This window comes from Rattus norvegicus, chromosome 4 (genome assembly GCF_036323735.1).
Source record: "Rattus norvegicus strain BN/NHsdMcwi chromosome 4, GRCr8, whole genome shotgun sequence".
Taxonomy (NCBI): domain Eukaryota; kingdom Metazoa; phylum Chordata; class Mammalia; order Rodentia; family Muridae; genus Rattus; species Rattus norvegicus.
In genome coordinates, this window is record NC_086022.1 from 75,992,984 (window position 1) to 76,013,382 (window position 20,399).

The 20,399-nt window shown below is 39.3% G+C and overlaps 1 protein-coding gene across 1 annotated transcript in view; it reads left to right on the forward strand.

The window, feature by feature from the left end:
* Positions 1 to 20,399, forward strand: part of Cntnap2 (contactin associated protein 2) — a 2,256,901-nt gene that overhangs the window by 883,626 nt on the left and 1,352,876 nt on the right. The gene's annotated exons all lie outside the window — the stretch shown is intronic.

The following is a 20,399-nucleotide window of genomic DNA, read 5'->3' on the forward strand; positions in this document are numbered from 1 at the left end:
CTCTCTGTAGGCTTCTACTTGTTCTCTAAGGGAGTTCTTCATGTCTTTCTTGAAGTCCTCCAGCATCATGATCAAAAATGATTTTGAAACTAGATCTTGCTTTTCTGGTGTGTTTGGATATTCCATGTTTGTTCTGATGGGAGAATTGGACTCCGATGGTGCCATGTAGTCTTGGTTTCTGTTGCTTGGGTTCCTGCGCTCGCCTCTCGCCATCAGATTATCTCTAGTGTTACATTGTTCTGCTATTTCTGACAGTGGCTAGACTGTCCTATAAGCCTGTGTGTCAGGAGTGCTGTAGACTTGTTTTCCTCTCTTTCAGTCAGTTATGGGGACAGAGTGTTCTGCTTTCGGGCGTGTAGTTTTTCCTCTCTACAGGTCTTCAGCTGTTCCTGTGGGCCTGTGTCTTGAGTTCACCAGGCAGCTTTCTTGCAGCAGAAAATTTGGTCTTACCTGTGGTCCCGAGGCTCAAGTTCGCTCGTGGGGTGCTGCCCACGGGCTCTCTGCAGCGGCAGCAACCAGGAAGATCTGTGCCGCCCCTTCCGGGAGCTTCAGTGCACCAGGGTTCCAGATGGTCTTTGGCTTTTTCCTCTGGCGTCCGAGATGTGTGTGCAGAGAGCAGTCTCTTCTGGTTTCCCAGGCTTGTCTGCCTCTCTGAAGGTTTAGCTCTCCCTCCCACGGGATTTGGGTGCAGAGAACTGTTTATCCGGTCTGTTTCCTTCAGGTTCCGGCGGTGTCTCAGGCAGGGGTCCTGTCGCTCCTGGGCCCTCCCCCACGGGAGCCCAGAGGCCTTATACAGTTTCCTCTTGGGCCAGGGATGTGGGCAGGGGTGAGCAGTGTTGGTGGTCTCTTCCGCTCTGCAGCCTCAGGAGTGCCCACCTGACCAGGCGGTTGGGTCTCTCTCTCACGGGGTCTGGGACCAGAGAGCTGCTGTGGGCTGGGATCCGCGGGTGTGGGACTTCCGGTAAACACAGAATGTGCCCGGTCCTAGAGGAATTCTGCTTCCGTGTGTCCCAAGCTCACCAGGCAGCTTTCTTGCAGCAGAAAAGTTGGTCTTACCTGTGGTCCCGAGGCTCAGGTTCGCTCGTGGGGTGCTGCCCACGGGCTCTCTGCAGTGGCAGCAACCAGGAAGACCTGTGCCGCCCCTTCCGGGAGCTTCAGTGCACCAGGGTTCCATCTTTAGGATTTCTATCAAATATTTTATCTTTTTATTCTCCTTACCTCAAACACTTGTGGTAAAAATGGACTGATAGAAAGCACTGCTTCAAAGGTTTTGGGACAAACATTACTGCATGTCTATAATCATGATAATTTAGAAATTTAAGTAATTGTTTTGGTGGCAACTGTCTTTAAAATAGTTTGGCTTAACTGGTGGTTTTAAGATTTATGTATTAAAATGATTAAAATGAATCCACACACCTATGGTCACTTGGTCTTCGACAAAGGAGCTAAAACCATCCAATGGAAAAAGGATAACATTTTCAAAAACGGTGCGGGTTTAACTGGAGGTCAGCACGTAGAAGAATGCAAATTGAACCATTCTTATCACCTGTACTAAGCTTAAGTCCAAGTGGGTCAAGGACCTCCACATCAAACCAGGTACACTCAAACTAATAGAAGAAAAAGTGAGGAAGAGTCTTGATCATATGGGGACTAGGGAAAATTTCCTGAACAAAACACCAATGGCTTATGCTCTAAGATTAAGATCAACAAATGGGACCTCATAAAACTGCAAAGATTCTGTAAGCAAAGGACACTGTCATTAGAACAAAATGGTAACCAACAGATTGGGAAAATATCTTTACAATCCTACGTCTGATAGAGGGTTAATATCCAAAATATACAAAGAACTCAAGAAGATAGACTCCAGAAAGCCAAAAAAAAAAAAAAATTAAAATGGGGTACATATCTAAACAATACATTCTCAGCTGAGTAATATCAAATGACTGAGAAGCACCTAAAGAAATGCTCAACATCCTTAGTCATCAGGGAAATGCAAACCAAAACCTTGAGATTCCACCTCACACCAGTCAGTATGGCTAAGATCAAATCTCCAGTGACAATAGATGCTGGCAAGGATGTGGAGAAAGAGGAACACTCCTCCATTGTTGGTGGGATTACAGACTGGCACAACCACTCTGGAAATCAGTCTGGAGGTTCCTCAGAAAATTGGACGTTGCACTACCTAAGGACCCAGCTATACCTCACCTGGGCATATACCCAAACGATGCTCCAACATACAACAAAGACACATTCTCCACTATGTTCACAGCAGACTTATTTATAATAATCAGAAACTGGAAAGAACCCAGATGCCCTTCAACAGAAGAATGGATACAGAAAATGTCTACATGTATGTAATGGAATACTACTCAGCTATCAAAAACAATTATTTTATGAAATTCATAGGCAAATGGATGGAACTGGAAAATATCATCCTGAGTGAGGCAAAACAATCACAGAAAAACACTCATGGTATGCATACACTGATAAGTGGATATTAGCCCAAATCTCTAATTGCCCAAGATACAATCCACAGACCATGTGAAGTTTAAGAAGAAGGACGACCAAAGTGTGGATGCTTCACCCCTTCTTAAAAGGAGGAACAAAAATATTCATAGGAGGGGATAGGGAGGCAAAGTTTGGAGCAGACACTGAAAGTTTGGATGAAGCTAAGAAGTGTATGATGACTGGAACCAGACATAGATGTCTCCTGAGAGCAAAACCAGAACATGTCAAATACAGAGGCGAATGCTAGCAGCAAACCATTGAACTGAGAGCAAGATCTCAGTCGGAGGAATTAGAGAGCCAGATGTAGATCGCTCCTGAGTGACACAGCCAGAATACAGCAAATACAGAAGCGAATGCCAGCAGCAAACCACTGAACTGAGAACAGGACCCCCGTTGAAGGAATCAGAGAAAGGATTGGAAGAGCTTGAAGGGGCTCGAGACCCCATATGAACAACAATGCCAAGTAACCAGAGCTTCCAGGGACTAAGCCACTACCTAAAGACTATACATGGACTGACCCTGGGCTCCAGCCTCATAGGTAGCAATGAATAGCCTAGTAAGAGCACCAGTGGAAGGGGAAGCCCTTGGTCCTGCTAAGACTGAACCCCCAGTGAACGCGATTGTTGGGGGCAGGGCAGTAATGGGGGGAAGATGGGGAGGGGAACACCCATAAAGAAGGGGAGGGGGAGGGGCTAGGGGGATGTTGGCCCAGAAACCGGGAAAGGGAATAACACTCGAAATGTAAATAAGAAATACTCAAGTTAATAAAAAGAAAAAAAGAAAAAAGAAAGGATTGAAAGAGCTGAAGGGGCTTGCAATCCCATAAGAATAATGCCAACCAACCAGATCTTCCAGGGACTAAACCACTACCAAATACTATACATGGACTGGCCCATGGCTCCAGCTGTACATATGTAGCAGAGGATGGCCTTACTGGTCACCAACAAGAAGAGGAGAAGCCCTTGGTCCTGTCAAGGTTGGACCCCCCCAGAGTAGGGGAATGCCAGGGAGACAGGAGTGGGAGTGTTTGGGAGGGGAACACCCTTATAGAAGAAGGGGAGGGGGATGGGATAGGAGACTTATATGTGGGAAGCCGAGAAAGGGAATAACATTTGAAATGTGAATAAAAAATTATCTAATAAACTAAAAAATACAGAAAGCAGAAAGTCACTAATGTGAGAAAGGAACTTCTCAGGAAGAGTAGGGATTGATAGGGGTGGGAGAGAGATAGAAAAAGAGAGATAGAGAAGAAACAGAATGCACTGTGTAAACATATGAAATAGCCGAACACAAATGTAAAGGATTTCCTTTTAAAATCTGCCACTCACTAATTATTGGAAATAGTCATTTAGGATGTTGAACTTACTCAAGTCCAACTTTAATGGATAGATTAGTATACTAACATGGGCCTGCTTAGCTCTCCCTTGACCCCTCCAGAGTACAATGTATCAATAAAAACAAGACACAACCCTAAAAATAAGAAATAAAATTATCAAATCAAAGTACTTCTTGGAAACAGAAGTTCCCATTAGCTATGACCATCAAGTTCTTAGTAATAGTCTTGGTTATGAATTTTAAGATGACATCTTTGTATTACTGGTGGGTATTCCATATATTTGTGTTTGGTGCAGATAAGAAAAATAAATATCACTATGCCTTTATATCTAGTTATACATGGATTCATAATTCAAAAGAAATTATATTACTAGACCCCTGCTTGCTTATAGGAAAATAGAAGTTGACATGGTTTAATTAAACTACTATATGTCAGTTTAATTTTCTCTAGCTTATATTGAAGAGTTTTCATAAAGCAATATTGAGGAGCTGAAGAAACAATTAGGAACCTGTAATACTCTTCTAGTGGATCGGAGTTCAATACTCAGTACCTTTATTGGGTAGCTCATGACCAACTGTAGCTGGAGCTCCAGGGAATCTGATGCCTCTGGCCTCCAGAGATGTGCACACATATGAAGCATATACTCACAAAGGCTTACATATATACATGATTTAAAATAAAATGAGTCTCAAAAATAGAAAGAAATATTAGAACTGGAGGCCAAGTACCATCAAGTGTTTACTACTGACTGTACTTGGCCCACATGTGTGAAATCCTCACAAAAAAAGAACTTGATTGTTGTTTATGTCTCCTTTTCGCAAATCAGATCACCGAAGTTCATGAAGTGAATTAACAATCTCTAGTATTAATAATGCCATTTTAACCCTTACTGATTTGTAAAATCATTTTGCATAGTTGAGACATATTCAAATCAGAGAGTAGCAGACTCATAAGGAAACATAATAAATTGATTATTAACACTATAATCCCAGTGACCAGCGTGTTCTGATCACTGAATGCACAGATGATGGGTCTGATGCTGAGTCAAGGCCTCATTTAGAGCGGATGATGCTATTGTTCTGTATTAAAAGTCCCCAACATTTACAAATGAAATGTGCGTTAACACTAGTCCTGTTCATTTTCCTAATTAGTGAGTCTAAATATTAGCACAATAGCATACACATTTGTATATTGGTTGATTAATCCCAAATGATTTTAAAAGAACAATTGAAAAGGAACAAAAAAATCCCAACTTTGTCTGATTAGAGCTCAATGTATTTCAATTAGATTTTTCCCCTAAGAGAAGCTATTTGACAACTCTGACAAAATAAGAGATGTTGAATAAAGTATATTGAACAGCAAGTCTAAATTATTTGAAGAATTTTTAATGGTAGCTTAAAATGACTGACATGACCTTCAGAGCTTTAGGTTTGAATTGACTGAGTAGATGTGGAATAAAGAAATGAGAGCCAAGCACATAGAAAAGCTGGGTTTGGGTGGCCTGTATGCTTAGGTGGAGGCACACCAGCAGTCCAGAAATTCTGTAATTTTGTTATGTATAGCTGAACAAGGAGGGAAACATAGCTATTTTTGGTAGGAGGTGTCTGTAGGGAATCACTCTCAGGCTGGGATTATCAAAAAGAGAATATTGTACTTCATATTTTCTGCACACTGTCTATATCCACTAGGAGAATGTCTTGCCATTCTCTGAGTCTCAAGCAAATGACAACAGAAACATACTCATTTGCAACTTCACCCATTCCCCTCAAGTGACCATTATGTATATGTATATATATAATCAGAATATGAAATTTTCATACAATTTCAATACAATATTTCTTCCACCTAAGAATTTGATTAATAATACAGCTAATATGTAAAGATGTTTATCATATTTATTGACATTTAGCCATATGAATAATCTTCATTTTTTAATATTCTATTGATCTACTCTGCTTTGTCACTGATTTCCAAAATCACAGGCTTAGGAGATGGAAAAATGAGTAAATGCTGGCTGTATAAGTAAGAGAAGCTGAGTTTGGACCCCTAGCTCCCAGAAAGAAAGGCAGGTGTGTCTCTATGAGTCTGCAATGCTAGTACTGAAGATGCATAGACAAGGAGCTCACTGGTAGCCAGTTGGTGAGCATCTGTGTCAGTAGAGACTATCAAAAAAGAGGTGGTGACAGAGCAATAGAAAAAAAATCCACCACTGACCCACACATGTACACTCAATTACCACAATCACGACAATGCAGACATTACATTATGTCACTTCCATAAATATAGTCAAGTTTATAGAATCAAAGTTCAAAATAATAGTTACTAGGAGTTAGGCAGAGAGAATACTGAGAAATTATTAATAAATGAATAAGCACAAAATTTCAGTTATCCAGTTAAATTGTAATTTTCTGTTCAGTGTTTTTGGATTAAAAATGCATTAATCACTTAAAACTCTTTAGAAGTTACTAATATGATTTGTTCTTATCACAAAAGTTATTCATGTAAATATCATTAACTTAAAGTATAAAAGTGATAAATAAAGTATGTTATATATTACTTACCAATAAAAATGGAGATTTGGAGGATAGGATTATTGCTCTGTAAATAACATACTTGCTTTTCAAACATGAAGACCTCAGAAAATATGTGAAATGCAAAAGTGGCGTGATCTCACACACTTCTAATCCTACTGATGGGGAAGCCATGAATTTCTAATAGACTTCCACATTGTGTAGCAGACATCAAAGCCCACTTGTGAACATATGCATTGCAATGTTATATTTTATTTTGGAATAGAATATATCTAGATTGACTTCTGGGATTTGCTGGCATCGAGCATAGACTTCTTATTCAGTTTCAGGCCAAAAGGAGTATTTGTCTCACAAACCAAGTTGAACAGTACCTGAGGACTGGCTCCTGAGGATGTCCATTGGCCTCCACATGTCACATGATCCACCCTCCACATGCATGTACTTCCACAATCATATGTACCTGTATACCATGCACAGATACATTCATATATACATTCGCAGAATGCAGTTTTTAAAGATGTATAATATTTGAATATTGGTTTAACCATTCAGATATTTATGAAAGCTCTACATCAAGTTTAACTCCAATTTCCCATTGTTATGTTCTTTAGGAAATGTTAGGTCAAACTCAGCATCACTCCATTTTATTCCTTTGTGGATTTGTACACATAACCATCTGTCTACAGAGTATTGATCTGACACTAGCAAAGTCCTATCACTTCCTAACTCTCCCAAGCTCAGTGGCCATGTTGTTTCTCTGAAATGGTTGAGGACTTACAATATTCCATAGGTCCCCAGCTTCCAATATGTCAACCTATAAATAATGATTTCCCAAATATCACCCTATTAATTTTATTTAAAAATAAATGCTGAAACTGAATAAAATCTAATGATTTGACACTAGTAACACAACTCAAAACCCTCAAAAACTTTTTTCACATGCATAAAATCTATATTTGGAATACTACATGCAAAGAAGTTGCTTATTATTCTCATGTTATTGGTATTCTGATGTCATAGCACATTTAAATGCTACATGAAATGCTTACAACAGTAACAACTTGAAAACATAATGTGCATAATGATATGACCATATAAAATATTTTATACCCCCCAAAATATATATGAAGTGAAATGTTATTTTCTTCTATAGTATTATTAATTTTAAAAATAAATAATTTGTGCTTTCACCCATTTCTACTACAGTCCTGTGCCCTGTCCTATGTCACAACCATACACAGAATCCATTTACAAACATGCACTTCACCATGTCACTTGCCAGGTTTGAATGGAATGAGTGCAGATTATTTGTGTTAAATGTACTTTGAAGTGTAACGTTATCCCTTCTGATAAGTGATGGGATGTAATGAAAAGAGATGGTTCTTTGGGTTTAGATACAAAGCAAACTCCATGTTTATTTAATGAGTGATTTGCGATGGTTACTTAAGCTTTCCAAATCTCCTTTCTGCTACCTCACAATGGGTGCTATAATGCTCACGCCACAGGTTTGTCATGGGGATTAAACAAAATGTTAATGGCAAGATGTGCAGCAGTGTAGCTGACTCAAGGCAAACACAGATATTAGCTATTATTGTTACTGTCATCGTTGTACATGTTTCCCTATTTTTCCCTACTACTGCAAAGCTCTTTCCTACAGTTTCAGCTCCAAAATAGATTTCATTATTCAGCATCTGTTCCTAACCTTAACAAGCAATCAATCAAACAAGCAAACAATAACCACAACCCCCTACATGTTCAGTATTTATTAAACCGTAAACCAGGGTCTTGATGGTCATGAAGAATTATTACAATGTTAGAAGGTATAGCCTTCAGATCAAAATATCTTTGGTGGAAAAGGTGCCCTGACCATCTTCAAAGAAAGGGCAAGGGAAAGGGTTGTGTACCCTGAAACAGCCTGACAGAAATGAGCTGCTTGTTACCATCACACCCAACACTTTAATTCCAAGATAAAGATCTGGGAGCTCTATGAAATTCATAAAGTTTCCCTGCTACCACTCACAAGGGATGAGTGGCAGGACTCATCAGGATTTAATATTTATTAGTCTTTTCCTATTGGGTTATATTTATTTCTTTATTAAAACTTCTACTAGTTTGCTTACTCATTTAAGCTGATAAATAAAATTGAATGTGCTGGTGAACTCAGCCATGAAATTTTGAGGCAACTGAGTGAAATTCTATTGTGTGTTTATGCCATGTTCTTTTGTTGATTCACATCTAAGCTGGTTTAATTTCCTTGCTATAGGAAATACAGCAGCAATAAACATGGATTATCACATGTCTTTGTGGTAGGATATAGAATTCTCTCAGAATATGCTGAAGATAGCCATGAAATTATGAAATTTTGAGGAGTATAGATGGACCTGGAGAATATTATATTATACTAGATGAGGAGTATTAGAAAAAGACATCTTATGTCCTGTCCCATGAGTGGATTCTAATTTCATATATATATATATATATATATATATATACATATACATATACATATATATATATATGTGACATGAAAGTATAAGAAAACTTACAGGGAATGGGAGGAGAAGGGAGTAAGGCAGATGGGGATGAAGCAACAAAAGCAAGGCTTGTTTGAGAAAAGTCTTATCGAGAACTAATCCTTTGTAAAGTAATTAAACATTTTTAAATGTTAGAAATGAAAGTTAAGAATAACAATGAAGAAGAAGGACACATGCCTTACACATTGCTCTATATTTATCACTCTGTGGCCCAAGAGGTTAATGCTGGTGTTCTTTGAAATGTTAAGAGTGGACTCTATAGTGACCTTTCAGAAACAGCCTGTGAACTAAAACTAGAGGATGCATAAACAATCATGGATATGGGACACCCTAAGACTTGACTCTGCATTATTAGCACCTGGTTAAAGAAAAGGAAATAAAGAAAATCTCAGCTATGAAAATGGCAATTTCCTCTAGTGGCAAAATCTATAATCCTAAATACTCACTAGACAGATGTAAGAGGGCCCCAAGTACAAAGCCAGCCTGAGTCTGGGTTATAGATTGAGGGCAGAGACAGTGTAGCCAATGTAATGAGACTGTACTCCCAAATAAAAATTTAAAAGGGGGTGAGAAATAAATGTTATGTGATACAGTTATTATCTAGCAAGTAAATGAACCTAAATTCAAGCCCAAATATTGAATGAAATGGCACAGAGAGGGAGACTGAATTTTGTACACCAGGATGAAAGATGAAGAATTGTACTGAATGAACCCAGGAAGCAGAATATGTCCATTCTTTAGTTATATTTGAGTAATCACATATGAGCATTGAGAAGAAAAGGTGAGGTAGGTAAGTGTCTTAATGGGGAAAAGAATTATCTATAAGCCTGATGACCTAAGTTGAACCTCTAAGACCCATATGGAAAAAAGAGAGATCTACCATATGGGTCGTAGGGATTCAACTCTGGCCCATAATCTTTCCTCTGATTTTCATACAGGAGTTGTGACATGTGCAACCCCACACATACACACGCACAGACACACAAATACGTAAGTAGAAAAACTTATCAAAAATTGCCAAAATTAATAAAAGCCAAAGTTATTTAATAATTAACGTACAGTTGGGTACAAGCAGTAAAATGAGTACATTTGGAAAGAATCCCTGAGTGGCTGTGTCTTGGAGGCTTAGCATCATTATAAGACTCCTCATGTCAAATTAGTTTACTTTATCTTCATATTGGCTGGCAGCGATATGCTGGTTGGCAAAGAATTGTAGCAACTTCGGGAAAAAGAAGAAGAGAAATAGATTTAATAAATACAATCAATGGAGAACAGCTTATTAAAATTAATATTATTGCTTATAAAGCTACTGTTAGCATTTTACAAATGTACTTCAATGCTGTCTGCCACTTGGGCCTTTGACATGGCATAGCGTAGCCAGGTGTCAGGTAATGCAATCTAATTTATGCAAAATGTTGATGCCATCAAAAAGACTATTAAGTATATCATTTTGTTTCTAATATTGAGAGGCTATTTTGAGTGACCATTGATAAAAGATTGCTAAAACTCCTCTGAGATAAATTGATGTGTCAGAAATGTCAGGACAAACAGGTCAAAAAGAATGTGTACACTCAGGTAAGCATTTGAGGAATATCACACATATCTAAGATCCATAAGGGTAGTCCACTTATGCCATAAAATTGTCATTCTTAACAATAGACTGTGGAGTACTTGATTACATCACAGCATCTCAATGGGGAAATGATGTGGAAGAATTGAATCCCAGGCAGCCTGTAGACTTCGCATTTCCACTGTGCTTCATATGATGGTGTGCACAGGAGGCTTGACTTCTGTTCAATGCACAAATGACCCCTCTTTCTCCTCATCCTCTCTAACACTTCTTACAATACATTTTCCATAAATAGTTATGAAAATATTTGGCTGATCAAGTGGATTAAATAAATCAATGTGTCTTCGAATGAGGAAAAATGAACAGGAAACCTCTGCTACTCTAATAAAGCAGACGCTAAGAAGCCAATTCTTCACAACTGTGAAACATTTGATTGACTTTATTTCACCCCAGACAAAGGAAAAGAATAGCTGAAGCTGAAAATTCCACAGCAATTTCAGAAAATTTTCAGTTCTTTAAGTTCTTTATGGTGTCTACCAATAAAATGGCGCTAGGATTTCAAATGGAAAATTTGATGCTGGACCCTGTAAATGCCCCTGAAACTAAATAACTCTGTTCTTATAATTTCCTTCTAATTTCTGTTTCTTTCTTTAAAAAAACATGCAAATTGGATAGTACAAATAAGGTGGAACACTACACACACACACACACACACACACACACACACACACACACACACACACACACACTATGCAGGTTTGTTTAGATCGCAGATCCTTCCCAACCAGCCAATGAGAATCTTTCCACTAGTCATTCATCCTTTCGGGACTCAGAACCCCATCTGTGTGGACTGGGTAGAAAAAGCAAATTTACAGAGGCATTTAATACTCTTGTGCTACATGATCAAATTACCTCACATAGACAACTTAGGGAAGACTTATTTTCACTCAGCATTAGAGAGCTTCAGTCCAAGATAGTAGAGAAAGCAGGACAAATCAACCCTGTCCATGGTGGCACCTGCATGAGGCAGACATTATCCACTGTGTGGAAGACCAAGAAATAGAGAATCATACCTGAACTGGCACTAGAGTAAAAACTTTCAAGACCTATCTACAGTTCCCCACTGCTAAATCAAACATCCTAACAGTTGCACATCATATCAAAGCAGTACCAGTAGCCAGGGGAAAGCGTGTTCAAAATATGGCTACCAGGGACACTTCAAATTCAAACCATAGTACAGGAAAGCATGTGGCAAGTTAGTTCTCAGTTAGGAGCAAACACTTGAGACCCTCATCTGGAGAATTTGGTGCAAATACTACCAGACAACAAAGGCCATGTTAATCTATCTCTTAAGTAGAGAAGAGAAATGGCCTTCTAGGTGATCCATAGCAGTGCAATAAACTATCTGAATGGTGGCAGTAAGCTGTAACTTCAGTCAGGTTATTGGAAAGTTTTAAGTACATATATTTTCAAGAGAATAAAAACCTGCCATGTATCTCTCCAGTTCTGTGTCTCTAGCAAATTCCATCCAGATACAGAATCTTCTGAAGATCTGTTTTTCTCAAGAGAGGGAATTATGTTGCACCCTTGGACCCAAGGCCAGGAATTTGAGGAGGCCATCTTAGAATCCTCCACTCAACACTTAGCCTACCTAGTTTTCTCCCTCACATCTAAGTATTTGATGATGACCAGGCAGTAGAATGTTTCTACGAGAGGATAATGAGAAGATTGCAAAAGGAAGGGCAAAACAATGGTGACAAATAAAGGGTCTGAAACGTCATTTCCAGGTCTACCTAGTTCCTCAGATTCACCAGTTGCCAATATGAGAACTTTCTAGTTTTTATAGCAGACATCTAGGAAAAATCAGTGTGATGGAAGAAGCATTTTACATATAATTAATATGGACACTTATGTAGCCAATGCTATCAAGTCACTAAACATATGTAGTGAGCAAACATTCAAAATATGGCTACTAGGATTCAGAAACTGATGTTTCTATTTTATGAATTTCATCATTTGTGCATGATCAATGGGTATTCTGCCAATGACCTAAATCTCAGCTGCATTGTTTTTTTAATTTGAGAAAAATTTTTAACAATAGATCCCAGTTTAGCCTTTAACTTGCTAACTTCCTGTTTCAGTCTTCTGAGAACCTGGCTCTATTTTGCTTAATTTTAACTAATTCGTATGTCAGTGTAAATAAACACTACCATTGGTGAATGTCTGCCAACTGCACAACACAGTCACAGAGAAATATTCTCTTTGTCCCAAAGCACAGGAGCCCTGACAACTTCATATAAGTCCTGTGACATGTCTGCACTCACAGCAGTTGTCCTGTTAAGGAAACCTGAACAAAAATATTTACCTGAAAATCTCTTTATAACCTAAAACAAAATAGGCCAGTGAAGTGCTGTGCTTTTAGTGTATTTGTGGGCTTTGCTTTTCAATTTAAAGAACATATCTTACTTTGATGTAGAAATGGAGTTTAAGTAACTGCCATAACCCTTTCTTTCTTTCTTTCTTTCTTTCTTTCTTTCTTTCTTTCTTTCTTTTTCTTTCTTTCTTCCTTTCTTCCTTCCCTCCTTCCTTCCTTGTTCTTTTCTTTCCACAGACATTGTCATCTTTTTTTTTGCTACAATTTCTTTTTTTAAATTTGCTATTAGATATATTTCCTTACTTACATTTCAAATATTAGTCCCCTTCCCGGTTTCCTGTCCATAAGTGTCCAGTCCTTCCCCTCCCCTTACCCCTCCCTCATGCAGGTATTCCCCCTATACATCCCCCTTTATGCCCCCCAATATTCCCTTGCACTGGGGGTCCAACCTTGGCAGGACCAAGGGCTTTCCCTTCCACTGGCACAACAAGGCTATTCTTTGCTACATATGCAGTTGGAGCCGTGGGTCAGTCCAAGTATAGTCTTTCAGTAGTAGTTTATCCCCTGGAAGTTTTGGTTGGTTGGCATTGTTGTTTTTATGGCATCACAAGTTCCTTCACCTCTTTAAATACTTCCTCTAATTTCCCCAAGGAAATCCTATTCTCAGTTCAGTGGTTTGCTCCTAGCAATGACTTCTGTATTGGACATGCTCTGAATGTGTCTCTCAGGAGAGATCTATATCCGGTCCCTTTCAGCATGAATTTTTTAGCTTCATCAATCTTACTTAGTCTTGGTGGCTGTATATATATGGGCCACATGTGGGGCAGGCTCTAAATGGCCATTCCTTTAGTTGCTGTTCTAAACTTTGCTTCCATGTCCCCTCCTATGGATATTTTTTCCCTTTTAAGGAGGAGTGGCAGCATCCGCATTTTCGTCCTTCTTCTGGAGCTTCTTGTGGTCTGTGGATTGCATCTTGGGTAATTCGAGCTTTTTGGCTAATATCCACTTATCAATGAGTGAATATCAAGTGTGCTTTTCTATGATTGAGTAACCTCACTCAGGATGATATTTTCTAGTTCATTCCACTTGCCTATGAATTTCATGAAATCATTGTTTTTGATAGCTGAGCAGTTCTCAATTGCATAGATGTACCACATTTTTTGAATCCATTCCTCTGTTGAAGGGCATCTGGGTTCATTCCAACTTCTGGCTATTATAAATAAGACTGCTATGAACATAGTGGTACATGTGTGTTTGCTGTATGTTGGAGTATCTTTTGGGTATATGCCCAAAAGAGGTAGAGCTGGGTCCTCAGGTAATGGAATGTCCAATTTTCTGAGGAACCTCCAGATTGATTTCCAGAGTGGTTGTACCAGTTTGCAATCTCACCAACAATGGAGGAGTGTTCCTCTTTCTCCACATCCTCGCCAGCATCTGCTGTCACCTGAGTTTTTGATCTTAGCCATTCTCACTGGTGTGAGGTGAAATCTCAGGGTTGTTTTGATTTGCATTTCCCTGATGATTGAGGATGTTGAACATTTCTTTAGGTGCTTTTTGGCCATTCAATAATCCTTAGCTGAGAATGTTTTGTTTATGTATGTACCCCATTTTAATAGGGTTATTTGGCTCTCTGAAGCCTAACTTCTTGAGTTCTTTGTATATTTTGGATATTAACCCTCTATCAGATGTAGGATTGGTAAAGATCCTTTCCCAATCTGTTGGTTGCCTTTTTGTCCTATTGACAGTGTCTTTTGCCTTACAGAAGGTTTGGAGTTTTTTGAGGTTCTGTTTGTCGATTCTTGATCTTACAGCATGAGCCATTGGTGTTTTGTTCAGGAAATGTTCCCCAGTGCCCATGTGTTTGAGACTCTTCCACACTTTTTCTTCTATTAGTTTGAGTGTATCTGGTTTGATGTGGAAGCCATTGATTCTTTTGGACTTACCATTTGTACATGGTGATAAGAATGGATCAACTGGAGATCAGCATGTAGAAGAATGCAAATCGATCTATTCTCTTACTATATGGAGACTACCCATAAGTTCTGTGATTCTAGAGACCCTGACCAATACACCTTTGATTTCATGGGTATAGTTGAACTCCTTAGGTTGAGATTTGCCTTCTAGCATCCTCTGGATTTGTAAAAAAAATATTGCTTAAATTTGGTTTTATCATAGAATATCTCATTTTCTCCATCTATGGTCATTGGAAGTTTTGCTGGTATAAAACTCTTGCCTGGGGATATTTGTCTCTCACAGTCTGTAGCACATGTGTCCAGGATCTTCTGGCTTTCAGAGTATGTATTGAGAAGCCAGGTGTAATTCTTATAGGTTCACCATTACATCTTACATAGTCTTTTTTCCCTTGTAACTTTTAATTTCTTTCTTTGTTCTGTCTGTTTAGTGTTTTGGTTATTATGTGATGAAGGGGATTTCTTTTATGATGCAATCTATTTGGTATTCTATATACATCTTGTACCTCTTTAGGCATCTCCTTCTTTAGGTTAGGAAATAGTTCTGATTTTGTTGAAAGAATTTTCTGGATGTTTGAGCTAGGATTCTTCTTTTTACTCTATTCCTACTATTTTTGTTTGTTCTTTTCATAGTCTCATAGATTTCTTGGATGTTTTCTGTCGCAGCTTTTTTAGACTTAATATTTTCTTTGACTATACATTCATTCCCAAAGATTCTCTCTTCCATCTCCTGTATTCTGTAGTTCCTATTTAAATTCTTAAAATTTTCATTTCCAGAATTCCCTTAGTGTGGGTTTCTTCATCACTTCCATTTCAATTTTCATGTCTTGAACAGTTTTAGTCATTTTCTTCCACTATGTTTTCCAGGATGTCTTTGAAGTGTTTATTTCCTCTTTAAGGAACTCTGTCATATTCACACAGGTGGTTTTAAAGTCTTTTTCTTGTGCTTCATCTAAGTTGGGATATTCAGGGACTGCTGTGGTACGATAGCTGGAATCTAGAGAAGATGAGAAATGCTAGCTGTTGGATTATATTTTTAGACTGACTTCTCGGCATCTGGAATTAGGGTGATTACAGCTCTAGGTCCTGGTTTCTGATTTTGTCTTTGCTTGGTGTATGTTTTGTTCCTTGGTTTCAGTTTCCGCTATGGACTTTCAGAGTGTGGTGGCTGTGTATTGCCTGATAGAAAATGTTCTTTGGATCTGTTATTTGTGACCATTTTGGGAAGTGTATGGGGGGCTCCAGTATTTCTGGGTATTAAGAGTTAACATCACTTGAGGGACAGAGAAAAGATGAGTGATGGCAGTTGAAGGCCAGGACTGTTTCTGTAGCAATACTCAAAACTCAAAACAGATATTAGAAATGAACAAAATAATGATTGATTGAACAGTTGGAAATGTTGGATATTCAAAACCACATACTAAGAACTCTCCTATGATTTGGGCACTCAAGACTTTAGTTGGCACACAACCTGTAATAATCCAGGCACTCTCTGATCTAGCCAAAGTGCCTGTCTGTCTTTCCTTAGTGAATTGCACATATCTCAAAGCTTTGTTCATGACATGAGCCAACTAGCCACATGATTTGCATAAAAATTACAATGCTTTAATATGTATGTAGATAGCCCAAAAGCATTGTAAGTGCATTTGAGATGTGAGAAAATAGACGCCCTATCTAAATGTATTTTCCTTAGGTCATTGAAATGGGAAACTTAAAAACATATTTGTAATTCCTGGCTTTCTGGAGTCTGACAGACTCAGATACTTGTATAAACCTGAAACAGAAGGCAGACAAGGGTTCTGCTGATCCATAAAGAAGCTGAGCGTGCTGTAGTCTTCTCTTCTGTGTTGCTTTCCTTCTAGATGAAGGGATGGGTTTTATTATGAGAGATGGGGCTTGGGGGAAAGTTTGGGTGGCATGGGGTTTGTAGGAGTGGATAGAACAATATACCTTGAAATGTCAGCTGATTTAAAGGCTCAAGGTAGCTGTCTCCTTGCCACCATAGAATCCACATAACCAACATGGTGGTGTAATATCTGATTTTTGACTCCTTGTGATGACAAAGATCTAGGGCTGGAAGCAGGAGTATTGAAATACAATACTAAGACAGGAAAGCTGGTCAGCCGCAAAAATATTATAATACTGAGTACCTAACACAGCCAAAGACTCCATTAAATCTTTGCAAGATTATTTTATAATCTTTAAAATTAAAATAAAATCACATCATTTTGTACTGCTTCTAAATCTCTTATCATTTCCTTCTCCCACACCATCTTGATCCTTATCCATTCACAATGTATAAATGTATGCCTACAATATGCTGAGTCTGTTCAGTGATGCTTAAATATGTATGTTTCCAGATATGAACACTAGGTATTAGCCAGTTAGGGGCTCAACTGTGGGGACAAGTAATTCTCTCTTAAAGAACTTAGTAGTTTATAGTTCTTTGTCTCAGGATAAATACCCTTTATGTTTCCCCAAACCACACTAACATGTCTAATGGTATTGTCCTCATTTAGGTCTCCTTTAAGTAACCATATTATCGTGGTTTCATGGGTGCAGATTCTATGTCATTCCTAGGAGACACCCACCCTGTGGTTATTAGAATGATGTAGTAGTCAGGAATTAGTGGCTTAGAAAAGTGTTAGTAGTAGTTTCTGTCATAATACCCATGACCTCAGTAGCCATGGGTAATTAGCTAGGGTTCCAGTAACAGACAAGACTTCCCTCATGTTGAGCAAACCATAATTTAAATCCAATGACAAACATTTATCACCAGATATGAGTGCCACTGTTGGCCCCTTTGGGGCACACTATCATGTCGGTCACTTGGTGGTTAATAGGCATCACAATTGATTGTTTCCCTCCCTTGGCAGCGTCTATGGAACCTGCCAGAATTATGAAAGCTAGACCTCATGGAGGAATTTTAGTGTCACATCTAGCCCAAATTCTCTGAATTCTATGGCCCACATGCTTGGTATTTTCAGCCTTGCCTTCAATTTCTAAGAAGTGACTAAAGGAAGTGTCATTAATCTATATTTTTGGAGTATCTCTTGGAACCCCATGACCAGCAACTCAAGAGGTTGTTTCTCATACCAGGGTCCTTGTGTTTGAGGATTGATCTTGGAGACTTTTGGTTTCAGGATACATCCTGTCTCCTTTGGGGACTTGGTTCGTTCTGGTTATTCAGGGATGAAGTTTGGTCCCTGACTCCTGAAGTTGAGAATGTGTCATAGGCTGCTCTGGGTTCATGTTCTGGCTGGGCTGCTTTCCTATCAGACTTTATTCTGAAGTTCTCACACTTAGGTTTTATCCAGGCTCCTTTGATTTCATGATTTATCCAGGTTACTTATTTGTTAGGTTACAGTCCATGCTAAACAAAACCACATATGTAGTGACAGGACCCTCATGTGCACACCCCTAAGGCTCACTGGTGGAGTCTATCACCATTTTTCAATCCCCAAATTAATCCATCAACAGTCAGAAAACAATATAAAAACAATAATCTAACAAGGTGTGAGATAAGCACTTTGTGTGAGATGACCCAAATAATTTTAGGAATCATTTGCCCTTCCCATCCCTGAAAAGTCTGTTCTGTTTCTAACTCTGTGACATTAATTGCTAATGCTCTTTCCTCTGATGCTGGCCCAAATGCACTGCATTCAGATTCTGCAAGTCCCTGTCCAGGAATGGGAGCAGCAAGATAACTGAAGCCTGGACTTCCTTAGAATGTTTCCTCAAAATTTATGGAAAAGCCAGTGAAATATGTGATCATTAACTTTTTTGTGTTGTCTGAAGGACTCATATCTCTAAATGGAAAGGACATATGAGAAATGGAGTTAATCAGACCTGGATGGAAAAGAAAAGCCCAGTGACCATGGATACCCAAGGAAGGTATATTTACCAGTCCATGAAAAATTCACAGGATGATGTCCACAGAAACCCCACACAAATGCCCTCGGGCACTGTGAACAATATACATTGACAAAGATCATGGGAATGGGACACAGAGAATCTGCTGTCCAAACTTCCCAATATCAGTGGCAAGTCCAGAGCTGCAAGACATTGACCTCTAATTCATCTATTTGAAGGAACATAGCACATTTTGCTGTTCACTGGGCGAGGGCTCCTGCTTACTTGGCTCCTTTCTTTAGTCTCCTTAGGAGACTCCAACTAAAGGCAAAGACACAAACCATGGACAGAGGTACACTCAGCTTCAGGATGAGGTGTGAGCCTAAGATGTGTGCCCTGCACACGGAGACAGCAGGTGAGAAAGAGATGAGCTAGTGCTAGACCCCACACTTGCTGTTTGTAACCATCACGACCTGTTTTAAGAAGTTCAATTGAGGTTTGAAAACCATCATTCAGAAATACGAGAGCCAAAATATACAATTAAGGAAAAGACATGATAGCAGATGAACATTATATTTATTGAAAACTATGTACACAGTGCTGGAGTATGAAATGTCTGTTAAATAATGATGTAAGACTACAAGGCCTTGGTGTGGTCCTGGCTTCCCTGTAGTGAAAGTTGTCTACAATCTTAAAAAGGGAGTAGCTCACACACCCTTGAATTTAAGCTGGATCTTGGGTATTCTGTGGTCGGGGAGCTGCCAGGATCCCTCTGATGTCACTCTATGGTCTTTGCCATTATTGCATTCCTCAGACCATCACCTCTTGTGGTTATGCCCAACCATCCTAGAGTAGTGGGTATGGCCTAGCCACAAATAATCATAGTATCAGTTGATATTAAGAGCTTGAACCAGATCATGTCATGGTATACTAACCACAATGTTTCATTTTAGGCTTGACCTGGCCACACTTAAATGTTTGGGCCAAGGCTTCTTCGTGTAAGGGTAATTCCAAGATAATTTTGATATTGTATTTGGGCCCAAACTTCATCAAGTTCATGGTCTGACTTTGACACATTTTCTTTTTATGTGGGCTAATGGTCTTCTGGGTCAGGGTTTGAATTCACAATAATCTTTAGGCCCAGGCCTTGTTATTTGAAGAATTAGCCTACATCTATAGCTGCTTATTGATTAGGACCCAGGCTTCTTGAAGGTCAGAAATAGGCCTAGGTCCACATCTCTTACACTTTGGGCCTGAGCCTCTTAAGGATTAAGGAGAGGCCCAGGCCTCATCTCTTTTAATTTTACCCCAGGCCTCTTCAGGGTCAGGGATTGATCCAGGCCCATATTTCTTCTTCGGGCAGAGGCCTCTTAAAGAGTTAGGAATTGGGCCAGGCCCACATCACTTTTTGGGCCCAGGCCTGTTCAGGGTCAGGGATTAGCCCGGGCCCATATTTCTTCTTCTTTGGGCCCAGTACTCTTCAGGGTCAGGGACTGGCCTGGGCCCATATTTCTTCTTTGGGTCCAGGCCTCTTCAAGGGTTATGGATAGCCCCAGGCCCACATCACTTGTTTTGGGGCCAGGCCTCTTCAGGGTCAGAGATTGGCCCAGGCCCATATTTCTTATTCTTTGGGCCCAGACCTCTTCAAGGGTTAGGGATAGACTCAGGCCCAGATCACATTTATGGACCCAGGCCTCTTCAGGGTCAGGGATTGGCCCAGGCCC